Source organism: Vombatus ursinus, unplaced genomic scaffold (genome assembly GCF_900497805.2).
Source record: "Vombatus ursinus unplaced genomic scaffold, bare-nosed wombat genome assembly UNPS02008961.1, whole genome shotgun sequence".
Lineage (NCBI taxonomy): Eukaryota > Metazoa > Chordata > Mammalia > Diprotodontia > Vombatidae > Vombatus > Vombatus ursinus.
In genome coordinates this window covers 7,505,431-7,526,713 of record NW_020948739.1, presented here as the reverse complement: position 1 = coordinate 7,526,713, position 21,283 = coordinate 7,505,431, and the positions used below count along the sequence as shown (strand labels likewise).

At 39.2% G+C, this 21,283-nt stretch overlaps 1 long non-coding RNA gene across 1 annotated transcript; it reads left to right on the top strand.

Annotated features, from left to right (window-relative positions):
* Positions 1–3,397: 3,397 nt before the first annotated feature.
* On the top strand, positions 3,398–20,904 carry LOC114034279. The gene is made up of 3 exons (XR_003568082.1): positions 3,398–3,437; positions 16,020–16,209; positions 20,019–20,904. It is a non-coding gene; the product is annotated as an uncharacterized LOC114034279 (long non-coding RNA).
* The last annotated feature ends 379 nt before the right edge of the window (positions 20,905–21,283 follow it).

The following is a 21,283-nucleotide window of genomic DNA, read 5'->3' as shown; positions in this document are numbered from 1 at the left end:
TCTTCTTCTTCTTCTTCTTCTTCTTCTTCTTCTTCTTCTTCTTCTTCGTGTTCTTACCCCACCCCCCACTCAATAGTATTTTATTTTTTCCAATTACATGTAAAGATAGTTTTCAACATTCACTTTTAAAAAATTTTGAGTTCCAAATTTTTCTCTCCCTCCTTCCCTGCCCTCTTCCCTCCCCAAGACAGCAAGCAAGCTGATTTAGGCTATATATGTACAATCATATTAGACATATTTCCACACTAGTCATATTATGAAAGAAGAAGCCGAACAAAAGGGAAAAACTGTGAGAAAGAAAAAAAAGAGAGAAAAAATAGTATGCTTCGATCTGCATTCATACTCTATCAGCTCTTTCTTTGGAGGTGGGTAGCATTTTTCATCGTGAGTCTTTTGGAATTGTCTTTGATCATTGCATTGCTGAAAAGAGCTGAGTCTATCAAAGTTGGTCATTGAACCATGTTGCTGTTACCATGTACGATGTTCTCCTGGTTCTGCTCACTTCACTCAGCATCAGTTCATATAAGTTTTTTTCTGAAATCTGCCTTGGTCTTGAGCTTCTTCATCTGTAAAATAATAGGAGGTTAGACTAGATGACCCAAAAAGTAACTTCCAGCTCTAATCCTAGGATCTTATGAGCTCTAAGTTCCTGTCCAACTCTAATATCTTCTGCATTCAGTCAGTCAATCAATTGACATTTTATTAAGCACCTACAGTGTTCCAGGCACTGTGCTAAGCACTAGGGATACCAATAAAGGCAAAAGACAGTGTCTGCCCTTGAGGAGCTCCCAGTATAATGGAGGAGACAACATGAAAATAATTATGTACAAACAAGTCATATACAGGATATACTGAAGATAATCAACACAGGGAAGGCAGTAGAATTAAGAGGGCTCAGGACAAGGTTCATGTCAAAGGTGAGATTTTAGCTGGGACTTGAAGGGAGCTAGGGAAACCAGGAAGCAAAGATGAGGAAGGAGAGCATTGCAGGTGTGGGGGACAACCAGTGAAAGCCAGAGTCCCTAAAAGGATCATCTTGTTCTTGAAATAGAAAGGAGGTTAGTGTTACTGAATCAGAGTATGTGGTGATGGTGGCTGAGGGGAGGGGAGGGGAGTGAGGTGGAAGAAGACTGGAAAGGGGGTCAGATTTTAAGGGTTTTGAATACTAAGCAGAGGATTTTCCAATTGATCCTGGTGGTAATAGGGAGACACTGGAGGTAGGGGATGGGGTAGGGTAGGGTGACATGGTTGGGTATTTTGTTGTTGGAAGATCACTTAGACAGCTTCATTTAAAAAAAAATTAAAGGTAAGGTAACTACTAGTCATGCCAGATTATCATTTTATTATAGTAAAACCTTGTGCTAAATAGTTCTTCAATAAAGATTATTGGCCACCGGCCATAACTTGCTACCTAGGATTCATGTGTCATTGGAATTTTACTCATATTTTAGAGTCACTTTGATAAAATGAAAAGAACATTGTATTTGGGCTTGAATTCTAGTTCTACCACTTATAGCTGTATCACTTTAGGCAAGTCATTTTGCCTCTCAGGGACTCAGTTTCTTCATCCATCAAATGAGAGCACTTGAACTAGAACAGCTCTAAGGTGCCTGATGTTCTTATTTCTCTAGAACCCAGTCAACTGGCTTCTAGGGACCTAGCCTGTCAATTTGAGTAGGCACTAGAAATTAAGCTAGGAGGAGGGCTGAACTTCTCTAGGCCAAATTCACATTCTTTTTTATTTTATTTAATTTTTGGCTGCTGTGTTGCACTTAACTCAAGAAGGCTTTTACCTATAAAGGGAGGAAGAGAGAAAAAAGCAGCCAGTTACAGATGCTCAATTAGATACAAGAGAAGGCAGCAGGTATAACATAGAGAAAAGAGTAACAACAGAATCATTGAGTAACTAAAAAAAAATAAAAACAGTAATGGGGAGAAAGTAATGGGGAGAAATAGTGATGCACTAAGCTGTCTACATGCTAAAATTTGAAGTGTGGGAAATAAAAAATTTGAACTCAAGGAGGAGAGGTGTCATTGAGATTTGGTAAGCCAGATTGTGAGCCCTATGGCAGCTCAGAATTCCCAAGCTCAAGACATACATGAGTTCCAACCTCTCCATTAGCCAAGGTTAAAAGCATATACCACCCTAACTGATCCTGGTATCCTTTGGATAATTCCAATTATTAGTGAATGTCTCCTTAAATGGAACCAAAATCTGCCTTTCTATAACTTCCAACCATTGTTCCTAATGTTCCGTGCCCTTTGAGGGCACAACCAAAATTTACATATATCTTTAAGATTAGCAAAGTATTCTACAAATAGTATGTCATTTAATCCTCACAACTCTGGGAGGTAGGTGCTATTATTATTCTCATTTTACAGATGCTGAAACTGAAGCAAACAGAAGCTAAGTGACTTGCTTAGGATCACATAGCTAGTGAGTGTCTGAGGTCAGATTTTAATTCAAGTCTTCCTCATTCTAGGTCCAACCCTCTAACCACTGCTCCTCTTCTATGTGTCAGACAGCCCTTCAAATACTTGAATATAGGGATAGTATCCCATCCCTCCCTCCCCAAGTCTTCTCTTTTCCAGGCTATCTTTAGTTCTTTTAACCAACCTTCATTTGTATCCTGTCCTCTCATCCTGTTTGTCCTCCTTTATATGTATTTAACCACTGGGTGGCATGCTAATCACTTTGTTTTTGTTCAGTCTTTTTTTCAGTCATTCCCCACTCTTCATAACCCCTTTTGGGTCAGCCGCTTAGCTGCCCATAGTAATCACTAACCCGATCCCATTCAGCTAGAAAACTAAAGAGGGCATTAAGGTGGCCTAAAATGTGCAGTTCACGTGCAAAATGGCCTTACGGCATATGAGATTGATTTCAACCAAAGGTGATGGGGTAGAGAAATAGATCACACAAATAAGGGTAGCATCATCTATTACAAGCAACTAAAGGCATTATTATAAATCAACCAGCACTGGAGAGCAATTTGGAACTATGCCCAAAGGGCAACCAAACTAGGCATACCCTTTGACCCAGTAATACCACTACTAAGTCTGTATCCTAAAGAGATCATAAAAAAGGGGAAGGGACCTACATGTGCAAAAATAGTTATAGCAGTCCTTTTTGTGGTGGCAAAATATTGGAAACTGAGGGGATGCCCATCAATTGGGGAATGGCTGAACAAGCTGTGGAATATGAATGTAATGGAATACTATTGTGCAATAACAAATGATGAACAGGCAGATTTCAGAAAAACCTGGAAATACTTGTATGACCTGATGCAAAGTGAAAGGAGCAGAACAAGGAAAACATTGTACACAGTATCAGCAACATTGTATGATGATCAACTATGAATGACTCAGCTCTTCTCAGCAACACAATGATCCAAGCCAAGTACAAAGTACTCACGAAGGAAAATGCTGTCCACATCCAGGTAAAGTACTGATGGGCTCTAAATGCAGATGGAAGCATATTTTTTCACTTACTTTATTCTTTTTCCTGTTTTTTTTCTTTTTATCTGTTTCTTCTCTCACAACTATGACTAATATGGAACTATGTTTTACATGATAGCACATGTATAACCTGTATCAAATTGCCTACCATTTTTGGAAGAGGGGAGGGAGGGAGGGAGAAAAATTTGGAACCCAAAATCTTGTAAAAATTAATGCTAAAAATTGTCTCGATATGTAATTGGGGGAAAAAAATATTATTTTTAAAAAAATCAAACAGCATAGAAAGGTTTTCGTAGAAGGTGAAAGTTTTCAAGGCCAAAGTTCCAAGATCCTCAGAATGATAAATTATCAGCAAGCTGCTTTCAGCTCTTAGCCCAGGGAAAGAAAACATGAGGAGGTCATAGATTAAGGGTTCTTGACTTTTTTTGTGTCATAGACCCTTCTGACAGTCTGGTAAAGCCTATAGATCCTTCCTCAGAATGATGTGTGTGTAGTTTGGTTTTTTTTTTTTAATTCAATCTAATTTTATTTTTGGTCAGCTAGGTGGAGCAGTAGATATAACTTGGAGTTGGGAGTCAGAAACACTCATGTCCCTGAGTTCAAATCTGGCCTCAGACATTTATGAGCTGTGTGACCCTGAGCAAGTCACTTGCCTATTTGCCTCAGTTCCTCATCTGTAAAAATAGCTGGAGAAGGAAATGGCAAACCACTCCAGTATCTTTGCTAAGAAAACCCCAAAATGGGGTCACAAAGTTCCATGACTGAAAAACCACTGATTTTATTTTCAGTTCCAAATTCTCTCCCTCCCAGCTTTCTCTCCCCCATTCGCTGAGAAGATAAGAAAAATAAAACCCATTTCAAATATAGACAGTCAAGCAAAACAAATTCCTGCATTAACCTTTCTCCCCCCGCACCCCACACCAAAAAAAAAGAAAAGAAAGGAAAAAAGAAAATAAGTTTCAATATTCATTCCAAGTTCATCAGCTCTCTATCTGGACGTAGATAGCATGTTTCATCATGAATCCTTTGGAATTGTAGTTAGTCATTTATAATATTGTTGTTATTGTATAAATTGTTCTCCTGGTTCTGCTCTTCCACTTTGCATCAGTTCATACAAGTCTTCCCAGGTTTTTCTGAAACCCTCCCATTCATCATTTCTTACAGCACAATAGTAATCCATCGCTTAGATATTCCAAAAATTGTTCATCCTTTCTCCAACTGATGGTACCTCTTCAGTATCTAATTCTTTGCAACCATGAAAAAAGCTCCTACAAATATTTGTGTACACAGGGGTCCTTTTTCCTCTTTCTTTGATCTCTATGAGGTGGTATAAATCTAGTATTATGGTTTCAGAAGACACATGTAGTTTAATACCTTTTGGGGCATGATTCCAAATTGCTTTCCAGAATGGCTGAGCAACTCCACCAAGAGTGAGTTAATTTACCTGTTTTCCCATAGCCCCTTCAGCACTTGTCATTTTCTTTTTCTTGTCATCTTTGTCAATCTGATAGAGATGAGGTGGTATCTCATAGTGGTTTTAATTTTCATTTCTCTAATTGTTAGTGGGTTTTTTTGTCATAGGTATTTTATTTTTTAAGTTCAAGAACAGGCTAACAACTCTGTTAGCAACATTAAGAGCAAGAGTTAAGCTGTTAATAAATAGTCAAAGATTGACTCCAAGGAAGGGGGAGAAGAGGAGGAAAGAAGTATATTAGTACTGTAGGAGACATAAAGATCAGATCCTCTTATCTGTATCTACTCTCCAAGGGGGTTGCTTCTGAATTCTGAGCCTTTGTCCAGAGCACATAATGAAAAACAATAAGAGGAAGTCAGAGAATTTATACGAAGTTCAGAACAGTGTAGTTTTAGAAAACATCAAAGGGCAGCTAAAATCACAAAGCTCAGGGCTGGAATTCTCTTTGGATCAGCAGTATTACTTCTTTTTTGGAACTGTGGCATAGACGTCTGATAAGTTCCATCTGACATATTTTAGCTCTTATGAAACATTCCTGTCGGTAAAGACTTTGTGTAAAAGAATTAATTCTTTCATCCCTTCTCTAGCTTCTTACACTTTGCTTGAGTTTCTTCAAATATCCATCTAATTTGTAGGTTACCTGCAGTATGTTCATATTTTCTAGAAGTCTGCAGTCTTTGCTGGTGTCCTGGGCACAGCCCCCTGATGTATGCCTTAACTCACTCTGTGGACTCCTCAATTGTCCCCCCCATGACATCATCTAGGTCAGGGAAGGAAAAGAGAAAGGATAGAGAGGGGGAAGGGAAAGGGAATAAAAGAGGGGAAAGGAGAGGAAGAGGGGCAAAAGGAAGGAGAAGGGGTGGGAAAGGAAAGAAAAAGGGAAGGAGGCAAAGACCACAAAGGTGATTTTTAAAAGGGGAGTGGGAAGACTTTCCTGGCCATCAGCATTCCACCCCACCTCTGCCTCCATATTAGCAATTTAAAGAATTTTTTTTCTTTTGTTTACTGAAAGCTTGATTTTCTTTCCTCTGAAAATTGCCCGATCATATCCTCTGATCATTTATCAATTAGGAAAGAGCTCTTATTCTTACAAATTTGACTCAGTTTCCATTATCTATCATAGAAATTATGCCTTTATCAGAAAAATTTGCTTCAAAGATTCCCCCCCCATTTCCTTCTAATTTTAGCTTGTATAAAAATTTAAAAATTTTATGTAATCAGTATTATCTATTTTACCTCTCTGTCTCTTGTTTGGTCATCAACTCTTCCCCTATCCATGGATCTGATAGGTAATTTCTTCCTTACTCCTTTGTTTATAATGTTACCCTTTATGACTAGATCATGTAGAGTTGGTTTGGATATACAGTGTAAGAAGGGGGTTTATACCTAGTTTCTGCCAGACTGACTTAGATCATCAGTTTTTGTTGAATACTGAGTTCTTGTCCCAGTAGCTGGTATCTTTGGGTTTATCAAACACTAGACTACTGTGTTTGGTTGTTTCTTTATGTTGATCTCATAATCTGTTCCATTGAACCACCTCCTTTATTTCTTTCCTAATACCAAATTGTTTTGACAATTACAGTTTTGTAGTATAGGTTGAGATCTGATACTGCTAAGCCTCTTTCCTTCCTAGTTTTTTTTTTCATTAATTCCTGTGTTATTCTTGACCTTTTGTTCCTCTATATGAATTGTTATTTTTTTTTTCTAGCTTTACAGAATAGTCTTTTGGCAGTTTGGTATGGTATGAATAAATAAATTAATTCAGGTAGTATTATTATTTTTATTACATTGGCTTCTCCTACCCATGAGCAATTAATATTTCTCCAATTATTTAGATCTGTCTTTATTTGTGTAAAGAGTATTTTGTAACTGTGTTAATTTAGTTCCTGTGTCTGTCTTGGCAGGTAAACTGCTAAATATTTCATACTGTCCATAGCTATTTTAAATGGAATTTCTTTTTCTATCTCTTCCTTTTGGGTTTTGTTAAGAATAATATTTTTAAATGCAAAAATAAAATACATAGAATTACAAAGGAAATAAAGATGTTTTCCCATCCAAGTTCATGAACTCCCTGAAATCTATCCACAGACCCCAAGTTAAGAACCCCTGTCATAAAGGAAAGAGTTATTTTTATCTGAGGAGTAGGAGGAACAAAAATAAAACTTCCCAGATTCATGGATAGTGGGTAGAAAAAGATATTTTTCATTTATGTGGAGGGATTTAAATAGTGACATTTGGGAGGCAGCTAGGTGGCTCAGTGGATAGAGCACTGGGCCCGGAGTCAGGAAGACCTGAGTTCAAATCCACGCTCATATTTTGGGCAAGTTACCTAACCTCTGTTTGCCTTAATTCACTGAAGGAGAAAAATGGCAAACCATTCCAGTATCTGGCAAGAAAACTCCAATTTAAATGATGGCTCCTGTCACTGGGGCAAGGCCCCAGTGACAGGAGCCATCATTTAAATTGTTGTTGTTGTTTAGTAGTGTCCAACTCTTTGTGACCCTATGGACCATACTGTCCCTGGAGTTTTCTTGCTAGATACTGGAATGGTTTGCCATTTTTTATCTCCATTAGAAACTGAGAACAGATCTAATGCCCAGCCCAGACAGGATTAGGCTTGCTGACTCAGAAAGATGAGCCCTATAAGAAAGAGGTAGAGAGCTCGGCCGAGTAAGTAAGCAAGAACAAAATCTTATTCCTTGTAAGTCTAAGGCCCGATTTCCTGAAATTATGCATAAGGAAAGAACACCTGATAAGGCCTTTGTAAGACTGGCAACTTGGTCCTTTGATCTGTTATTCTAAACCTACTGAAGGCATTTTTTTTCCCCCTGTAGTGCTTCTCAGTAAAAATCCTTAAAAGCAAATGGAAAACAAGGGTTATGAACTGCTTTCAGGTGGCAAGGGAGAAGAAAGGCCAGGCTGCCCTCTTGCAGATGAAGCTGAGAGCTGAGCAGATCTGTTCTAGAAAGAAGTGCTACCCTCTAGAAGCCATTTGGGGCCACCAGCAATCCAAGTCCTGGAGCTTTCTATAAAATGAAAAAAAGAAAAGGGTCATTGAGAGTAGGAGGACAAAGGCAGGAGACACAATGGAAGGAGGCTTGAAGACCTGGCTCACCACAGAAGGCTATTTCATTTTCTTTTTAAAAAAAAATTAAATATATTTTTTAAATTAAAATTTATCTTCTTTCTGTCACCTCTATCTCCACATTGGTTGGAGGTGGGGGAAGGAGAAGAAAAACAAAGCCCTTGTAATAAGTATAATTTGCACAGTGAAGCAAAACAAAATCTCACATTGGCCACATCCCCCAAAATATGTCTCACTCTGCATCCTCAGTCCATTTTTCAGGAGGTATACTGATGGCATACTTAGACCTCTAGAATCATGGCTGGTCAATTATGTTTTTCAGAATTCTTAATTCTTTCAAAGTTATTATTGTTGCTGTTTTGAAACTCACCCAGGTGGAAGTGTATAAGCCACTCATGGGCCCAACTCCATTGCTGACCAACCTAGGACAGTTTGCCCCTCCTTGGGCAACCTGGTGCCCCTCCCCTTCCCGAACCTCAAAATTGGTGCTATTCTTAGTGTAGATACCCAGTCAGCTTTAACGTTATTGTCCCTCAAAACTCCTATAATCTACCAACCTCAGGCTCTCTTAATAGCAGAAATTATGCTTTTTAAACTACCATTGTTATTGTGTAAATTATTCTCCTGGGTCTACTTACTTCATTCATTGGTTCATATAAAGCTTCTCTGTTTTCTCAAATAGCTTTAATTATTAGACTATTTGCCAGTATATTGATCTACCATCAGCACCTTAGTGATTTCCACCCATGCATTGCTCAGTCAGAATGTAAACCCCTCAACCAGAGCACAAGCTGCCTGTGGGCAGGCACCATCTCTCAAACACTATTGGAGGGGCTGTTCAACAGTATCCAAAGCTGTTATAGATCAGAAAGGAAGAGGACTGAGAAAAGGCCATCAAATTTAGCAATTAAGCTAGCTTTGATAGCCTTGAAAAGACCCATTTCAGTCAGATTACCAGGCATTGAAAATGCCTGTGGTGGTGAGGTGAGTGGGCGGTGAGGCAAAGGGCCACATTATTCTAGCCAGGGTCTCACCCATGCTTTCTAAATAGGTTAAGCCCTATCTTTAAGTTTGGATGTGTATATGCACACATACACAACTGTGTATCACAAAATGTAAGTCTTTTGCTCTGAATATCAGGTTGCAATGTGTTTATAGTATATCTGCTTAACATTTAATGAACATAAGGGATAAATTTGGAAACCCACATAACTTCTTAGAATAGTTCACCCACAGCTGTACTTTTCTTTCCGTTCAGCTCCAGGAAGCTGATCAAAGACCATAGACCAGTCTTTTATCTCTTTATGTGGCTACTTTGCTCTCGTTCCAGATCAACAGACACTGAAATAATGAGAAAAAAATCTCCCATTGGATATGAGGCCAGCATTCTTATTTGTGAGGGTTACAATTTCAGAACACTTAAGTATGGAACAAATTCGGAGACTTTTTTTCCTGCTGAAACAGTAGCAACCAAGCATTTGGCTGGTTCTGCATAAACACACAGGTAGATTTTAGGATCCTGTTTTTTCTGCCTCGGTACACACACCCACACAAGTGAGCAGAGGGAAATGAGATGAATACTTGAAGAAAACCAAGTATCTTTGAAAATCATTGTTTCCATGGAGGACTTCCAGGTCCACATGACTTTGGGCAAGTCCCTTAACCCTCGTTAGCTTCAATTTCTTCATCTGTAAAATGACAGAGTCGAATTAGATGGCCTCTGAGGTCCCCTTTCAGCTCATGTGGTTCATGAAAGCTGTATCTACTTTTAGACTCTGGGAGAACCAAGATGGTGAGAATCTTCAGTATCACCTTTCTGCCAGCAGGTGGCAGAGTGCACCTCTCACTAAGTACCATGGAGAGTAATCTGGTGATGATTGACAGGGAAAGACAACCAGATTTACCAAAAGTTTTCCAAAGCTCTTTCAGCTGAAGCCCAGATGTGTCTCTGCCCTACATAGTTAGCACAATCTCTCCATTATTCTTAATATATTATTATTAAGACAGGTAGCATGATGTAATAGATAGAGCAAATCATGTCAGCTTTCTGAATAAAAATTTGTAAAGTGCTTAACAAAGTGCCTGGCACATAGCAGGCACTTAATACATGCTTATTCCCTTTCCTTTTAGTTTCCTCAGCTGTAAAATGGGCATATAACAATAGCACCTACCTCCCAGGTGAAGATCAAATGAGATAATACTTGTAATACGTAAAATTAGACAGTATTTATGCCTGGCACATCGTAGGCGCCATATAAATACTTATCCCCTTCCTTTTCTCTTCCCCTTTCCTTCTCCCCACTTCACAGCTATAAAATGGAGTAGACGGGAGTTCTTAACCTTTATGCATCATGGAACCCTTCCACCGTCTAGTGAAGCTTATGGCCTTCTCAGAAATTTTTAAAGAATTGGAGGAAATGCTAAATGTCAGTTAGAAGTTGGTCAAAATAAATACGTAATTCTTCTCCCATCAAAGTTCACAGGCATCATGCCCAAATCTATGGTCCTAAGACCCTAGATTAAGAACTTTTAGAGGAGAGAATATTTCAAGTCCTTTCTACATCTTTGCTCCTATGAATTTAGGGGTCTCTGAATATTAACAATAGAATGTTGTCGTTCAGTCATTTCAGTTGTGCCCTACTCTTCATGACCCTGTTTGGGACAATAGACTAGATATCATATAAATACTCTACATTTTCTCCAATCACAATGGGGCTTACAGCGTATTCGAAGAGGAAATCATGGTCTTTAGCACTTAATTTGATGCAAGTAGTTAAAATGAGTTTGAGTTAGCTAGGCAAATGAATCAATTCCTTGGGGGGGGGGGGGGATGCATCCCATGCAGCTTTCTCTTGCTGATTGAAAATAGAGCAGGCTACACACCAGAACAGGCAGCTAGGTGGTGTAGTTGAGAGAATGACAGGCTTGGAGTCAGGATGACTTGAGTTCAAATTTGGCCTCAGACACTTGCTAGCTATGTGAACCCTGTGCAAGTTACTTAACCCTGTTTGCCTCAGTTTCCTCACCTGTAAAAATGAGTTGGAGAAGGAAATAGCAAACCACTCCACTATTTTTGCCAAGAAAATCCCAAATGGGGGTCACAAAGAGTAAGACACAACCGAAAATGACTGAACAACAACAACAAACACATGAGAACTCATTCTTAAGGCCAACGAGGGACCCTCAAAGCATGTTTTGCTTGACGGTTCTCTATGATGGCAAACACTAACAGCTGACATCTCTTTCTGTTTTCCTTTGTTTATAAGAGTATGACCTGATATTTTCCTCTCTACCTGGTTTGAAATTTTGACCAAGCAGAGCTTGTCATCTTCCTCTTCCTCACACCCCTGCCCCATAGAGAGTTCTAGATCCCTTTCAGCAGAACCTGTGACATTCAGTCCAGTGGCAGTTCTATTGGACCCCTTCCTCAGGATCTGTGCTTAGAGATGACATGCCTTCTAGATGAAACCAACTTTTAATGAGAGTCTTTTAGTACTTGTTAGTAACATCAAATGCTGTTGCTGCTGCTGGTGTTGATAGCTTATATTTGTAAGCAATCCATATATATATATGCATATATACACACACACACACACATATATATATTACTTCATTTGATCAACATAACACAGAGACATCAGGCTATAGAACAACTACAGTTATTCTATTAAAAACCAACCAAGGATAAACTAGTACTTGATTTAACTGATTCTAAAAATCATAAAGAAATAACCAAAAAATGATATGTTTTCTGAGTAAGAGATAGGTAGGTTGGTTGGTTATAACAATAGTGGTTAGAGCATTGAGCCTAGTCACCTTGGCCACTTATTAGCTAAATGACCCTGAACAAGCCAGTCAACCTGTATCTGCCTCAGTTTCTTCATCTGTAAAATGGGGATAACAGCAGCACGTAACTCTCAGGGTTGTTGTGGGGCTAAACTGAGAATATTTGTAAAGTGCTTTGCAAACTTTAAAGTGCTTTACAAACTTTAAAGTGCTGTATATAATATAGCCATATTACAGATATATATGTGTGTATATGTATATACATATATACACATAGAAACATGTGTGTGTGTGTGTGTGTGTATGGGTGCGAAAGCTAGGTGACACAGTGGATCAAGTGCTGGCTCTGGAGTCAGGAAAATTCATCTTCCTGAGTTCAAATCTGATCTCAGATACTTACTAGCTATATGATCCTGGACAAGTTACTTAACCCTGTTTGTCTCAGTTTCTTCACCTGTAAAATGAACTGGAGAAGAAAGTGGCAAACCACTCTAGTATCTTTGCCAAGAAAACCCTATTAGGATCACAAAGCGTAAGACACTACTGAAATATATATATATATATATATAATATGTGTGTATATATATGTGTATGTATCTATATGCACATATGATACTAGTTATTTTATCTATTTACTAATGTTATTTTATCTATGTATCTATTATTTATTTTATCTACCTTTGACTGTGGACCTAAGCTCTGAGTATGAAACATGGGAAACTATTGGTTAAACTCCAGTTCTCTGATGCAAAGGTGGCAAAATTCAACTATAATAGACTTCCAAAATTCTTTCACCATTTCAGTCACCAATGGACATCAGAAGTCTAGTTTGTTATCAAAGGCAATTATTAGTAGATGAATAACACATGTCTGCCTACCATTTACTAAAGGCAGAGCCTCTTCCTGAACAAAAGAATTTGGTCTCAGACATAAAAAAGTTCTTGGTTTCTTACCTGGTTTTTTCCTACCTCAGACATAAATAGCAAGTACTTTGATCTGGTGGATTACTTTTTTTACTTGTATTCCTTTTTGACTACACATAAGAGAACTAAAGCAAATAGTGTTTAAACTGAGAAGCTGGATTTAGTCCCAGGTGGCATACTGACTGGTGATTTATCGCTAGGGTATTCTAAAGGCTAACTATTCGCTATGGTTTATTGGATGGCTTCTTCAAAATGTAACCCTGATAGTGGGAAGCACAGAAGAAACCTTATATACCTAATGTAACAGGTTTGGGGAAGGAAAAGGGCTCATGAATATCCTACTCTCATTAACAGCCTGTTGTTATGATGCTATGAGCAGGTCCCCTGGGTGCTCTGCCTGACAAGTTCATACACTGAGTAAATGGAGAGCAAATCATTAACTCAGATCTGAGGATATGAATTAAGGTGGCCCCTGAACAAACAGCCCAAATATCTTTTTGTCCAGTTCTGCTTGACTGATACTGCAGTCACCACACTCATCTTGTTTTTGCCATTATCATCATAGCTGACATTTATGTCGTGTGTTAGGTTTACAAAACTCTTCATTCATATTATCTCACTTAGGATCACAGATCCATACAACAATTAAAAGGTAAGTTTGTTATTATTATCTCCATTCTGAAGCTGAGGTTAAGTGACTTGACCAAGGTCTATCACTTGGCAAGTAAGAGGCAGATCCAAGAGTAGAATCCAGGTCTTTGGAATCCAAGTCTGCTGTTGTTGTTCAGTCGTGTCCAAATCTTTGGACCCCATTTGGGGGTTTCTTGGCAAAGATACTGCAGTGATTATACCATTTTCTTCTCCAGCTCATTTTACAGATGTGGAACTGAGGTAGACAGAGGTTAAGGGACTTTCCCAGGGTCACACAGCTAGTAAATGTCTAAGCCCAGATTTAAACTCAGGAAGATGAGTCTTCCTCACAATAGCCAGCATTCTATTCCCTGTGCCACCTAGCAGATATACCCACAAATATTTATATTATATGGCTAAATTATATATAGCACTTTAAAGTTTGCAATGCATTTTCACCAATGCCATCTCTTAGTGGGGAACAGAGAACAGATAACAGAGTAATTTAATTTTGCCTCAAAATCCATTAAATTTTTTGGAAAAGTTGACTTGAAATTTATGAACTACAAAAAAAAACTATGGAAACATTTCCCTTCTCCCCAAGAATTTCATAGGCTCGTAGAAATTAAGGCTAGCTGTGACCTCAGAGTCTGTCTAGCTTGAACTTCTCTTTCCACAAGTGACAAATAGCAAATTTTGGAGGACAAACCTTGTTCCTTGGAGTCCAGAGTCAATGTTTTTTCCACTACACCACATTTGGAATCTAATGAACTTTAAAAGCAAGAATAATAACAAAAATAACAATGGTGTAATGGTCACCCATTTTCACTGGCTGTCCCCTATGCCTGGAAGTCTCTTTCTCTTCATCTCTACCTCCGGGTTTCCCTGACATTCTTCAAGTCTGAGATACCTTCTCAACAATCTTTCCTGGTCTTCCTTAATATTAGTGCTTCCTCTCTGATACTACCTCCAATTTACCCCGTATTTATCTTGGTTGTACAAAGTCATTTGCATGTCATTTCTCTCATTAGAATGCGAACATCTTGAGAGCAGGGACTAGAGTTGTTTTTTTTTCCTCTTTCTTTGTATCCTTAGTACAATGTTGGCACATAGTAGGTACTTGGTGTGTAGGGTGTATTCAGGGAAGAGTAACTAGCTCCTCAGGTGTGAGGGCTGCTTTCCAACTTTGGTGTCCAGGGGCAGCTAGGTGACACTTAGTAGTTGTGTGACCTTGGGTAAGCCACTTAACCCCGAATGCCTCACCAAAAAAAAAAAAAAAAAGCCAACTTTGGTGTCCGCTTGATTCACCTAACTCTCACTTGTGGCTCCAAGAAGCTGTAGCATGCCCAGTGGCCACAACCCAGTAAACCATTTTGGTAGCTGGGATAACCATGTTGAGGGTAACCAAAAGAGTCCCAAATTCTTGGGTGAGTTGGGGGGAGGGGGATGTCTGTCCCAAGCATGTGAAGACTTCCCTCAGCAGAATAGGCAGATGAGAACAATTTGTTCCAACGGCCACGAAGGCAGCTGAAGCAGGTGCTGTGGAGCACTTAGAGCTTGGTTAGCCATCGAAGCCACCAAGGTCATCCACTGGATCCCAAGCCATCACCAGTCATTTTGACTTGGTCTTGCTCCTGGAATCCAATGACTCTGGAAGAGAGAGTGAGGCTGACAACTTTGCCCAACTCTGCCTCACTTAAATCCAATTTATCAAAATATATCAAAAAATCAAAGCAAAACAAAAAGTAGGTATTAATAAATGCTTGTTGACTTGACTTGATTTGACTAGACCAAATCCCCAAGATTGTCATTTATTCCCTCACTTTTTCTATTTTACCTAAGCATTCTTTTTCTACCTTGGCTGACACTCTTCATTTTGCATCTCATTTATTCACATGCATCCTTAAGTGAGGAGATCCAGCCAACCAACAACTTTCAGACATTTTGTGTATGAGACCCACAGCTTGCTATCTAAAACAGATTTCGCTATGGAAAGTTTTACAGAGTCTAGAAGAATGCTGATTAAAGAACTAGAATTTGAATACATTTTGGATCTCTGAGGAAGAAAGTTTAAGCAATCAAGGGATGAATGTAAAACACAATGCCCGCAATATTCCAAAGCTGCTCTTTGAAGCATGTGAGAGCTTTGTCTGTACATTCTGAGATCTGTAAAAGATTAGAAGTTGGAATTTGAGGAGGGTTACAAATCAGTCAAGCAGAGCCCCTTGGGTCCAAGGTCTTGGGCTGGCCGAGAAGAAATCTGTTCTCAAACAACTGACATTAAATTCACAAGGGCACATTCCCCATTCCTCTCCGCTCCCCACCACTACCCTTTGGTGCAGACGGCTTTAGCTTCCTCTGTGGAATGTACAACTCTGAGTTATCAGAACCAATTGGGAATATGTACATCTGCCCTTGGGCATCTTGGAAGAATTTGCTTGTAAAATTCTCTCCGCTGACTTCAAAACACACAGGGAATTCCCCCATTTGCTGCCTAACCCAACATACATGCCTGAACACAGACAAAGTACAGAAAGCTGAAAAAATAAAAGGCAGGCTTCTCAGTGGTGCGGTATCTTGGGACTAGTAGGTTTCAGGGAGGTCAGTATACCTTAAGGTTATTAACCCTCTCACATCTGCTGCCTTCCTTCATTTTTGCATTTAGAAATGATCAATGGAGCCAGCAGTGCAAGCTTGATGACCTGAGGCCAAAACGCCGTCCTCCACAAAAAGAACTTGGACCAAACTCAAGAAAGTGCTCAGTGCACCAAATCTCTCAGCAGGGCCAGATGTCTCAAGTCAAAGCAGAGCCTCAATCGAGCTCTTGCTCCATATCAGCATCCTAGAGCACAAAGGTAGGCAGGAAAGGTATAGGCAGGGAGTCGATGGTGAACGTCTGGTGACATTTTTTTCTGGGCCAGGATACAAACTTATTTAAAAGAGGGTAGAGGGCAAGAGAAATACAAAACAAAAAACTCCAAGGCTTCATCTCATACTCAGCAAATTGGTAAAGATGACGAAAGACAGAAGTGATCAGTGTTGGAAGGACTGTGGAAAGACCAGCACGCTAAAACACTGTTGCTAGAGCATTTCAGTAAGCATTTTTAAATTATACTAAAATAATAAATAAAATGTCCACGCCATTTTCTGCTAGGCATATAGCTCAAGGAAATCAAAGATGGAATAAAAGATTTAATATACTCTCATCTTTAGAGCAGGACTTTTTGTGGTAGCAAAGAACTGGATGTAAAGTAAATGTTCATTAATTGGGGAATGGTTAAGTAAGTAGTGGTACAAAACTGTAATGGAATATTACTGTATCATAAGAAAGGAAAAAGATGAAGAATTTAGAGAAGCACGGGAAGATTTGTAAAAGTGATACAGATTAAAATACATCACCAGGAAAATAATTTGCACAATGACCACAAATATGTAAATGGGAAGAAAATAAAGTAAAGCCAAATACTGTGCAATTATAAAGGTGAGAAAATGCATCTCTTCCCTCCCCACTTCTTTATACAGAAGTGAGGGACTATGGGTACAGAATGCATATGTACAATCAGACATATTTGATGGGTTGATTGATTTTGCTGAATGGCTTTTTCTCTTTCTTTAAACATGTTGTCCTTAAAAATGGTTAGCAGAGTAGGGAAAAGGGAGGGATATGTCCAGAGATGAAGGTGATGTAAACAAGATATCAATAAAAACGGGAGAAAGGTGGGAGGAGTGTTCAAGGAAGAAAAACGTGGAGCATTGTATGAAAATATCTAACCATTCCTGATATACTGAACAAATAGATAAAGAATAATCTAACACATATCAGCAGGTAAGTTCTCAACCTCCTTCAGCTGTAGGTATATCATCCATAAAATGAGGTGGTCCCCTCCAACCAATAACCGTATGACCTTCTCCTGGTATGTTGCCCCTAAAGTTCCCAAGACCTAATATCTCCATTGCAGAGAGATTTACATATTGAAAGGGGTCCCTGAAGATCAAATCCAAGCTCCTCATTTTTTCAGAAGGTGCCCACAGAGGTTAAGTGACTTGCCCACAAACAAGCAGAAAAAGACAAAGCCACATTTCCGATTCGGAGCTTCAGCCCCCAGATCCAGCACACTGAGAACTCAACCACCTGCTACTTACCGTCCGAGCTGTTCATCTACCTATGAGTTTTTATGTTATTGTTGTTGTTGCTGTTGCTGCTGCTGCTATGGCTGCTGTCGTGTGTATTAGTGTGGGTCAATCTCTTCTGGTTTACTTGCTGTTTTTCCCAACTTCACTTTATCACTACCAGCTCACTCTGATATTCTACACTCATGTTTTTCAGTACAACAATTCTATGAAGGAGATAATTTAAAGGTTATTATCCCATTTTATAGATGAAGAGTCTGAAAAATAAAGGCACATATCTGGAATGTGTTCAAGAAGGGGACATCTGACCAAGATGGACACCTGAACCAAAGCAGACTGCCCAGTTTCCATATACCTTCCATATACTTACTAGCTATGGCACTTTGGGCAAGTCACGTACCTTCTATTTGCCTTAGTTTTCTCATCTGTAAAATAGGGATAATTATAGCAACCTGCCTCTCGGGGTTTTTGTGAGGATCAAATGAAACAATATTTGTAAAGCTGATATGTAATAGATGCCTTTCCACAGGCTTCTCCCTCATCATCTCTGCCCTGAAGGATCCTTAACTTCCTTCAAGGCTCACCCCAAAGGATACCTCCTCCAGAACCCCCCTGAATTAGTGATCTCTCCTTCTTTAAACTACCTTGTATTAATTTCCCTGCTTATATGTTGTTGTGTCTTTCCCCACCTCGGTATAATGTAAACTTCTTGTAGGCAGAAGCTGTTTCTTTGACTTTATAACCCTGGTATCTAGCCCAGTGCTTTGCACAATTCAATTGCTTGCTGAATTTGATTGAGTGAATGTTAGGAACTGAATTATTGGTCAAGCACTGGTTGGACTAGATGGTTTCTGAAGTTCCTCCCAACTCTGAAATTCTGTGACTTGCTTATGATCACACAGTGTCAGAGCTGACATTCAAGCTGAGGTGTCCTGAGCACAAATCTAGTGTTAATCCCTGCAAACTCTCTGTCCTTCATCTCTCTCACTCAAATGGGCTTCCCACACACAGCGGTTGCTTTCTATACCCAACTTTGCAGATGACTTAAGAACAACCCCCTCCAAGTTTCCATCTATCCCCATCTCTGCCTTCACCTGTGTGTATCAGTTTTGTTATGACAATGAAGTATTACAGGCAGTGAGAATGGATGGGGCAGCACCAGCCCTGTGTTACACAGTCTCATTTTATGGAATTTTTAATTAACTGAGGTTAGTAAACACCTTCATTATCTAGATGAAACAGCTGAGGTCCACAGAGAAGGAAATGGCTAACCATTTTCTCCTCTGTGGACCTCAACTTCCTCATCTAAAAAATGAAGGTGTTCATTTATTCATTCATCTGATAAGTACTTTTGAAGTTACTATTATATGAAAGGCATTGTGTTTGGAGATAGATTTAAATTCCAAATTCATTCATTCATTCAATAAGTACTATTTTTAAGTTATTATTATTATATGAAAGGCATTGTGTTAGGAGATAGAAATACCAAATTCATTCATTCATTCAGTAAGTACTTGTTAAGTTACTATTATATGAAAGGCATTGTGTTGGGAGATATAAACACCAAATTCATTCATTCATTCAATTCAATATGTACTTGTTAAGTTCCTATTATATGAAAGGCACTGTATTAAGACTTACAAGTACCATAAAATAAAATAGTCGCTACCCTCAAGGGGCTAATAATATTCTACTGGTTGGATTGTATGATTGGTAAAATCCCTTCTTAGTTTGAATATTTTGTGCTTGTCGTGTAATCAGATGTTGGAGATAATTCCTGATGAAGGGTGGAAATCCCCTGTATTCAATCATTCAGTCTCCTGAGAATTTGCCCTGACCAAAGGGTTGTTGAAAGAGGATTGATGTGATTCATAGACCCATCCTCTCAGTAGAAGGAAGGAGCAGATGAAGTCCCCAGGGGAGTGAGAAAACATACTCTGAGATGAACATGAGGGTACGAGGGTACATGTGGAGACGTGAACAAAGTGACCAGGGATTGAGAGGAACAACCTGGGAAACCTTGAAAGGAGAGAGCCAGCCACGAGAATCTTAGAATGTGGAACAATCTCTATGAAATAAAAGCATGAGCAAGAGACATGGCACAAGGGCCGGGTTACTAGAACTATTTTGGATTGCTGAGCCTTAAGTGGTAAAACCTTACTGCCTTTCTCTTCTTTCTTACTCCTTCTACCTCTGAACACACTCTATGCTTTCCTTTTTCCACACCATAACTCACATTGTTCTCTATCTTGAAAAGTCCTCCCTGTCTCACTTTGCCATCCTTTGGAACTCAATTCAAGTATTTTCTCATCTAGGAAGCCTTCCCTGGTTCCTCTTCTGCACTCACACATGCACAGGCACGCATGTGCACACACACGCATGCACACACACACACACACACATACACACACATTCCTGTTAGTAACAATATTTTCCCTCTGATCTCACAAGACACTTAAATTTGTAACTAGATTTCTAACGTACTTACATAATATTGTATATTCTACGTATCTGTGTTTGTGTTTTATCTTAGTGCCATAACCTGGATTCAAACCAAGACTGAAGTTGTTTTGTATGTGCTTTGTATGTTATGCTGATGAGTACATGAAGGGAGACGTGGCTCCTAATGGCTGAGAAAATGCTGAATGCAATGCTACTATAATTGGTTCCCAAGATTCTTTGAAGAGAGATATGAAGAAAGAAGAGAGATTTTTGAATGACAGACTAGAGCAGTTGGAATCTCAGATGTGTAGGAGGACTGACCCCATCATGCTTCTTGACCTTTAGGTTTGAGATAGTAGAGATGGCTGAGACAGGACCTCCCCTGGGTGAGATTGCTCACCTTCTCCTAGTCCAAACTGAGATCTTATTGAACTCCTTGCTAAACTTGCTCTGTGTTCTTTTGTAGAATTTCTCTGATTTTTTTTTGTTGTTTTGCTTGCATAAATGTGTTTACTCAATATTCGCTATCTGGGGGTAATCATTTGTTTAACCTGTGGGAAGGGGCTAGGTTCTTGAGTTTAAGCTAAAGGCTGGTCTTCCCCTTAAGAGTAACAAAGGAAATGACCTTTCTTCTGAACCCAACTCAGATTCCTAGAACAGAGAGATTTGAGGGATGACAGGTAGATATGATTCTAGCCCAACACCTGTCCTGGAGATAGGAGGGCTTGCCACCACAGCAGTCCTGGACCCTGCCTTCCCCTCTTCCAGCTAGCATGGTAGCAGTTTACTTAAGCCCTTCTCTTACTCTCCTCAGAGGAGACCTAGACCTCAAATCATATCTAACCAGGTCACTCGAGCTGCATCTATGTATTTGGAAAACTTATACACACATATCTTATGCTACTAGACTGAAACCGTTTGAAGATAAAAAATATATCTTACCAATTAACAAGCATTTTTTAAGCACCTACTATGTATCAGGAACCAAAGAAAACAAAGAAACAAAGAAAACAATGGGAAATAAAAAAAAGAAACCATTTTTGCCCTCCAGAAGTTTACATATAATTTTGCATCTCCTCCAGTGCCAAGCATGAATGAATGAATGAATGAATAAATGAATGTATGAGTGCATGATTGAATACCAACTCGAATTCATATTGCACTTTGAAGTTTACAAAGTACTTTCCCCAACAACCCTGAAGGAGTGTGGAAGGTAGTGAAATATTATTTTTGTTTTGTCTATGAGAAAGCTGAGGCTCAGAGAGGTTAATAAATTTGACTAAGTTCACACAGCTAGTGTCAGAAACCATTCTCAAACCTAGTTTTCTCAACTCCAAACTCAGGGCTTTTTCCACT